At 40.9% G+C, this 6,900-nt stretch overlaps 1 pseudogene; it reads left to right on the forward strand.

Annotated features, from left to right (window-relative positions):
- The first annotated feature begins 926 nt into the window (after window positions 1-926).
- LOC132569390 (transmembrane protein 185A-like) lies at window positions 927-3,826 on the forward strand (annotated as a pseudogene).
- The last annotated feature ends 3,074 nt before the right edge of the window (window positions 3,827-6,900 follow it).

Here is a 6,900-nt window from a genome sequence, read left to right on the forward strand (position 1 = left end):
GCTGCTGGTACCTTTCCCCAACCCCAAGTCTCAAAATGATTGGATCAGGGGGTCCAATTCTATGGGGCCCCAAAGAAGGTGTACCCATTCTCCATTGAAAAAAAAAAGGAGGAGGAAAAGGCCCTTTAAATGCTTTCTCCAAACCATGGAGTCATGCAGCTTGGAGAACTCTGAAGGGTTGCAGTCTCTTTAAATGCCTTCCAGGTGAATTCAGCATCCCAAGATTACCAGGGTGTCGGGATCTCAGAACTCCATGCCACCTCAGCTGGGGTTCATTTTAAATCAAGCCACAAGAACAGCCAGCCAGCCCCAGCTGAGCTCTCACCTCTTCACCTGCAAGAGGTGAACAGTTGAGGTGGCACTGAGCTTTCAGCTCCCACCACCTCAGCTGATCCTGGGCTGGCTCCTCTTGGAGCTCAATTTAAACTGAGTTACAAGAGAGCCAGTCAGCCTCAGCTGAAGTGGCATGGAGCTGTCAGTTCCTGGTGCCCCAGCCAATCCTGGGCTGACTTCTCTTGTATATCAGTTAAAACTGAGCTGTAAGAGGAACCAGCCAGCCCCAGCTGAACTGGCACAAAGCTCTCAGTTCCATGCTTTCCCAGCTGATCCTTTTTTTGCAGCTCCAAGCTTAATGAGAAGATCAGCTGGGATGGTGTAGAGCTGAGAACTCCTTGCTACCTTGACTGGGGCTGACTGGTGGTATAGCTAAATGTACCCAAATAAAAGCCAAAAATTGGCTTTTTTCAGGCTTAGCTATTCTCATATCTGAATGCAGATCTCCGATATATATTTGGCTTAATTAATACCTGAAAAAAAACCAAAATGGTATTTTTGGGTGTATTTCCAGTTCAACTTATGCCAAATGCACACCCTAGCTGAGAATAATTGAGACGCTGCCATTAGGCTCCATCCATCTCCTCTCAAGCATGGAGGTGACCTTACAGCATATTCTTCAAGGTGGGTCAATTGGCTATGCTCCAGACCAGAGAAAAATATTCCAGTCTATCATTCCAAATTATAGTACATTCTACTATTTATTACATTAGATTACAATCTACTATTTCAAATAAGTAATAAAATAAAGAGGATGTATAGCCCTTCAGGGGAATTGATGAGAATACAGGTGTAAGGACAGTATCCACTTCTTTGTCACCCTTACAAATAACAACTATGCTTGTAGATTCAGTTGATGTATCCTTATTTATGACTTCCATTCTGTTATTTTCAGATCAGTCACAAAAGGATTAACACTGCTAACAATTGTTGATATTGGTAACATTAATCCTGAAGAGAGGATTGCAGAGTTAACATGCTGACTTGCAGTTAACTTTTTGGCAATTAAATATATGCATCTCTGACCTAGTTCTCTATGCTTCAGCCGACCTATATAGTCTGTTTATAACACACTTCCTTTTACAATAAGTGACAACTTTCATGTTGTTTCTTAATCCTTGTAGAGTATTTTAGTGTTGATGTTTATTATTTCAACCCATTAGAGAGTGTAATTCACAGCTGGGCTGACTAGATCCTGCTATGGATAAAGTGGAGTGGGAAAGGGAAAAAAGAGGCAGGAGAAAGAAAAGCAGGGTTTTTAAGATGGAGAGAAGTGCAAAACCTTGTACTATAAACACTGCCTTGTGTTATTTCTCTGGATGCACCAAGATACAAAATTTCAGTTTGGTGGGAAATTAAATAAATGCTAAACCTTTTCCAGCTCTTAAAAAAAAGTCAGCAGGTGTTAGTTTTTTCCCTGTCATTTCCCTGCAATTAGAAAAGTGCTTCATAATTGGTTCATAAGTGATTCCGAATAGGTCTCCCCTCCAGTAAATTTCTTATCTATGCTTGCCTGCTGCCGTTCTCAGCTCTGCTTTCTCTCTGGTTGGATGGCAAGATTCAATGGAACTACTGGGCAGTGTTTGCTCCAATATGGTTGTGGAAGTTAATGTGGGTGCCTCGATAGGAACTGGAGTTTGGGCACGAAACCCACAATATTGAGCAGAAGGTGAAACATGTGTAGAGTTTAAAGCTATGTTAATTGCAGTTGGCATGCGCTTGTTACTGCTGATGTTTGAAGTCCTAGTCTGCGATGGAATCGAGAGAGGAACCTGTTTCTGGCTTCTGGTCTTCATGCCATTGTTCTTTGCGTCTCTAGTGTCAGTTGCAGCTTGTGTGGGGGGATTTCAGCATGACAGATCTCTAGAGCTGGAAATCCTGTGTTCTGTCAACATTCTTCAGTTCATATTTATTGCAATCAGACTGGATGAAATTATCAAGTGGCCATGGCTTGTTGTCTGTGTCCCCCTGTGGATCTTGATGTCCTTTCTGTGCTTAGTCGTACTTTATTACATTGTCTGGTCTGTCTTATTCTTGCACTCAATGGATGTGATTGCTGAGCAAAGGAGAACTCACATAACTATGGCCATCAGTTGGATGACAATTGTGGTTCCATTTCTCACCTTTGAAATCCTGCTGGTGCACAGATTGGATGGACACAACACATTCTCATATATACCCATTTTGTTCCTCTTTGACTTTCACTGATAACTTTCATGGCAACAACATTTGGGCAGAAGGGAGGCAATCATTGGTGGTTTGGAATATGCAAAGACTTCTGTCAATTCCTGCTTGAAATTTTCCCATTCCTAAGGGAATATGGCAACATTTCCTATGATTTGCATCATGAAGATAATAAGGAAACAGAAGAAACCCCTGTCCCAGAACTTCCCAAAATAGCGCCAATGTTTCAGAAAAAGACTGATGTGATCATTACCCAGAGTCCTGGTAAATATGTTATACCACCCCCCAAACTAAATATTGATGTGCCAAATTAAAAATGAACACCAGAACTCTGTGACACATAGCCAGATATGACTCTTCCCCATGAAACAACTCCTAGGGATTAGTGGCCAACATTCTTTTATCTCATGTCTTGTTTTCATTTTGTTTATGGATAGAAAGATGTCCTTTAGTAGCTGCAATATAGGTAATGGAGATTTGTTTTAATATAATTTAAGAGTTTCCACGTATTAGCACATGAAATGCCATACCACTAAATCAGTGAAGAGACAATAGCTATAAGCAGGCTTACAAACAAAAAACACTTTGTCCCATTTGCATCTATCAAGTAATTATCTATGGAATTAATTGTTATGCTCTTAACTTGCATAGAGCCCTACAGTATGACTAAGCAAGTGAAATATTGTATCCATAAACATCATTCCTAACTACAGTTACGCATGGGCAAATCTGGCTGAAATCAGTGGCCTTTGCACACAAGTATCAAATGGGGAGAGGCTATGTTTGGGTTGGCAGTGGGCGGAAACCTTTTGATTTGAATTAAAGCTTCCTGTATAGTATTTATATGAACTTTTGGCAATGTAATATACTTTTTTTTAAAAAAAAATCTGTACAGTATAAATATGTAAAAGTATTTTTAAGAAGCTTTATGAAATGTATAATCTCTTGTGAATGACATCTTTTCTTTTTAATTTTGTATACTTTGCTTCCATTTATGTAAAGTCTCATAGCCACATAGTATTATTGTATTGGCATACGTTTGCCTTGCCTTTCCCCTTTGAACAAAGGACGCTACGTTTCAGGAATGTCCTCAGGTAGGACTTGAAGTGTTCTTCCTCTTTTAATGGATCAGTTGATCATAAAAATATACATAAATTATTTTGTAAAGAACCACAATCTTTGTACTGTGTAGAGGAACAGGCGCAGACTGTCTTTTTGGAAAGTTGCTTTCCAACAGTTGTTGACATGCTACTGTTATATAATATCTGTTTCTCTCACTTTTTGGCTGCTCAATAAAGTATTCACTCATATAAAAAAAAAGAAAGAAAGAAAAAGAAAAGTGGTTCATAATGAAACATTATGGGCCTGGGAGCAATCTATAAATAGTAGGAATATTCAGAAATTGGGAGCCAATGTGGGCCATTTGTGATTTTAGGGCTTTATGCAACCCCTTATCTCTGCTTGCAATAGCTTTTGCCATCAAACCAATGATAGTGGTTTCATACTGTCCCCCTGCATGGGGATTAGATCCCAGAGTTCTCTCTCAGATACATTTTAAAAATATCACACCACAAACAATGATCAAATCAAACATTAAGGGTAGCCATCAGGTGCAAGGTACTTGTTGAATACATGCCTGATATTTGTGTATTGGGTAAATTTCTCATAAATATACCTATATCAATACAATTACTTTATATAGAGTGCTGTTTTATGTCCTTCTGAAAATTTGTTTACTTGTTACTAGCCTGGTCTGCACCTAGTTTTCCCTTAAGGGCTTCTTGTGGTTGAATTTTAATTGCCTGCTACCTTTAATGGCTGAGGGTCAGCCACTGTGGTAAGTGAAAAAATGTGGCATATACATTTTTTTAATAAATGGTGGAACAATATGTTGTCAAACCTATTTCACAGCTGGAGTTTATTAGTTGTTGTAGATTTTCTGGGCAGTATTGCCATAGTCTTGGCTTAGTAGTACCTGATGTTTTGCCAGCAGCTGTGACCAGCATCCTAGGAGGTATAACACAGAAAGATAAAGTTTTCTCTGTGTCAGAGTCTCCCACAGGAAAAGTGTTTTTGCTATATATTAAAGGATGGTTGTGGTTGAATTTTAATTGCCTGCTACCTTTAATGGCTGAGGGTCAGCCACTGTGGTAAGTGAAAAAATGTGGCATATACATTTTTTAATAAATGGTGGAACAATATGTTGTCAAACCTATTTCACAGCTGGAGTTCATTAGTTGTTGTAGATTTTCTGGGCAGTATTGCCATAGTCTTGGCATAGTAGTACCTGCTGTTTTGCCAGCAGCTGTGACCAGCATCCTAGGAGGTATAACAGAGAAAGATAAAGTTTTCTCTGTGTCAGAGTCTCCCACAGGAAAAGTGTTTTTGCTATATATTAAACTTATGAAAAAACACAGCCTACAAACAATATTCAGACCCATCAGAAAAATACAACAGATATGCCAGTCAGCAAAAGACAGAAGAGATCCCCTCACTTCTGCAGGAGTATACCGTATAACCTGAAGTTGTGGACAGGTTTACTTTGGGACCACACAACATTTATTTATTATTTATTTTATCAAATTTATACCCTGCTCTCCCCTAACAGACTCACAACAGTTAAAACAACATAAAATTTAAAACAAGATATACAATAAAATCATTTACATACATTTTACAATCATTACATTCAAGATGTGCATTGATATTCTGAACATTCCGATGTTTTTAGTTTTTGTTCTTACAGTACAGTGAGATTGCCGGTGCTGTGGAATAATAGCCACCTCCCCTTAGCTATTGAAAGAAAATTTAAACAATTTGGTCTTACAGGCCCTGCCGAACTGGGACAAATCCCACAGGGTCCTAATGTTTTCGGGGAGGGCATTCCACAGAGCGGAGGCTATTACCGAGAATGCTCTGGCTCTGGTGATGGATAATTGAGCTTCTTTTGGTCTGGTGATCTTAAGAAGATTTTGGGACCCCAAAGATAGTGCTCTCTGGGGTACATATGGGGAAAGGCGGTCCCAAAGATAGACAGGTCCCAGGCCATATAGGCCTTTAAACGTTATAACCAGCACCTTGAAACGAATTCAGAATGCCACAGGCAGCCAGTGTAACATTTCCAGCACATGTTGAATGTGCTCCCATACAGGTAGTCCCATTAACAACCTGGCTGATGTGTTTTGCATCAGCTGCAGCCTCTGAATTTGAGTCAGGGGCAGCCCCATGTAGAGGGCATTACAGTAGTCTATTCTTGAGGTGACCATTACATGGATCACTGCTGCTAAGTCATTGTGCTCCAGGTACGGAACTAACTGCCTTATAAGCCTAAAATGGTAAAATGCAGATTTGGCAGTGGCTGCTACCTGGGCCTCCATTGTCAGAGAAACGCTCCAGGAGCACCCCTAAACTCTTGACCTTTGAAGTTGGTGCTAATGGCATCCCATCAAAGGCTGGCAAAGGGATCTCCCTACCCAGGCCACTGTGATTCAGGCACAGGATCTCTGTCTTCACTGGATTCAATTTCAGTTGACTCTGCCTGAGCCATTTCACTATGGCTTGCAGTGCCAGGTCCAGATCTTCCAGGGCACAGCTGGACTGCCCCCCCCCATCAATAGACAGAACTGGGTGTCATCCGCATACTGGTGACAACCCAGCCCATAGCTCCAGATGATCTGGGCAATGGGGTGCATACAGATTTTAAACAACATCGGGGAGAGAACTGCCCCCTGGGACACACCACATACAAGCGAGTGCCTCTGTGACAATTGCTCTCCTATGGCCACCCTTTGTCCCTGACCTTGGAGAAAAGAGGTAAGCCATTGAAGGGCAGACTCCTGAATCCCTGTGTCAGCAAGGCAGCAGGACAGTAGCTGGTGGCTGACTGTATCAAACGCAGCCAACAGATCTAACAACAACAGCACTGCCGAGCTGCCCTGATCCAGATGTTTTAAGAGATCATCCATGAGGGCAACCAGTACCATCTCCATCCCATGGCCCTGTCAGAAGCTGGACTGAAATGAGTCTAAGATGGAAGCATCATCCAAAAATATCTGTAACTGAACTGCCACTGCCCTCTCAATACCATCCAGACAAGAATAAAAGAACATGAAAGACACTGCAGACTAGGCCAACCTGAAAAATCAGCAGTGGCTGAACACAGCCGATCTCAAACAGGACACAGTATCTTATTCCAAGACACTGTAATATTGAACAACACATCCAATAACCATGTCAGATTACACAGGGAAGCCATTGAAATCCACAAACATAAACACAATTTCAGCAGGAAAGGAGTTTAAAAATGAATAGAGCATGGTTTTCAGTCCTGAAAAACACAATGTTCTACAGTTTACAACAGCACTACAGAAAAGACTCAAATTC

This window comes from Heteronotia binoei, chromosome 1, assembly GCF_032191835.1.
Source record: "Heteronotia binoei isolate CCM8104 ecotype False Entrance Well chromosome 1, APGP_CSIRO_Hbin_v1, whole genome shotgun sequence".
NCBI lineage: Eukaryota > Metazoa > Chordata > Lepidosauria > Squamata > Gekkonidae > Heteronotia > Heteronotia binoei.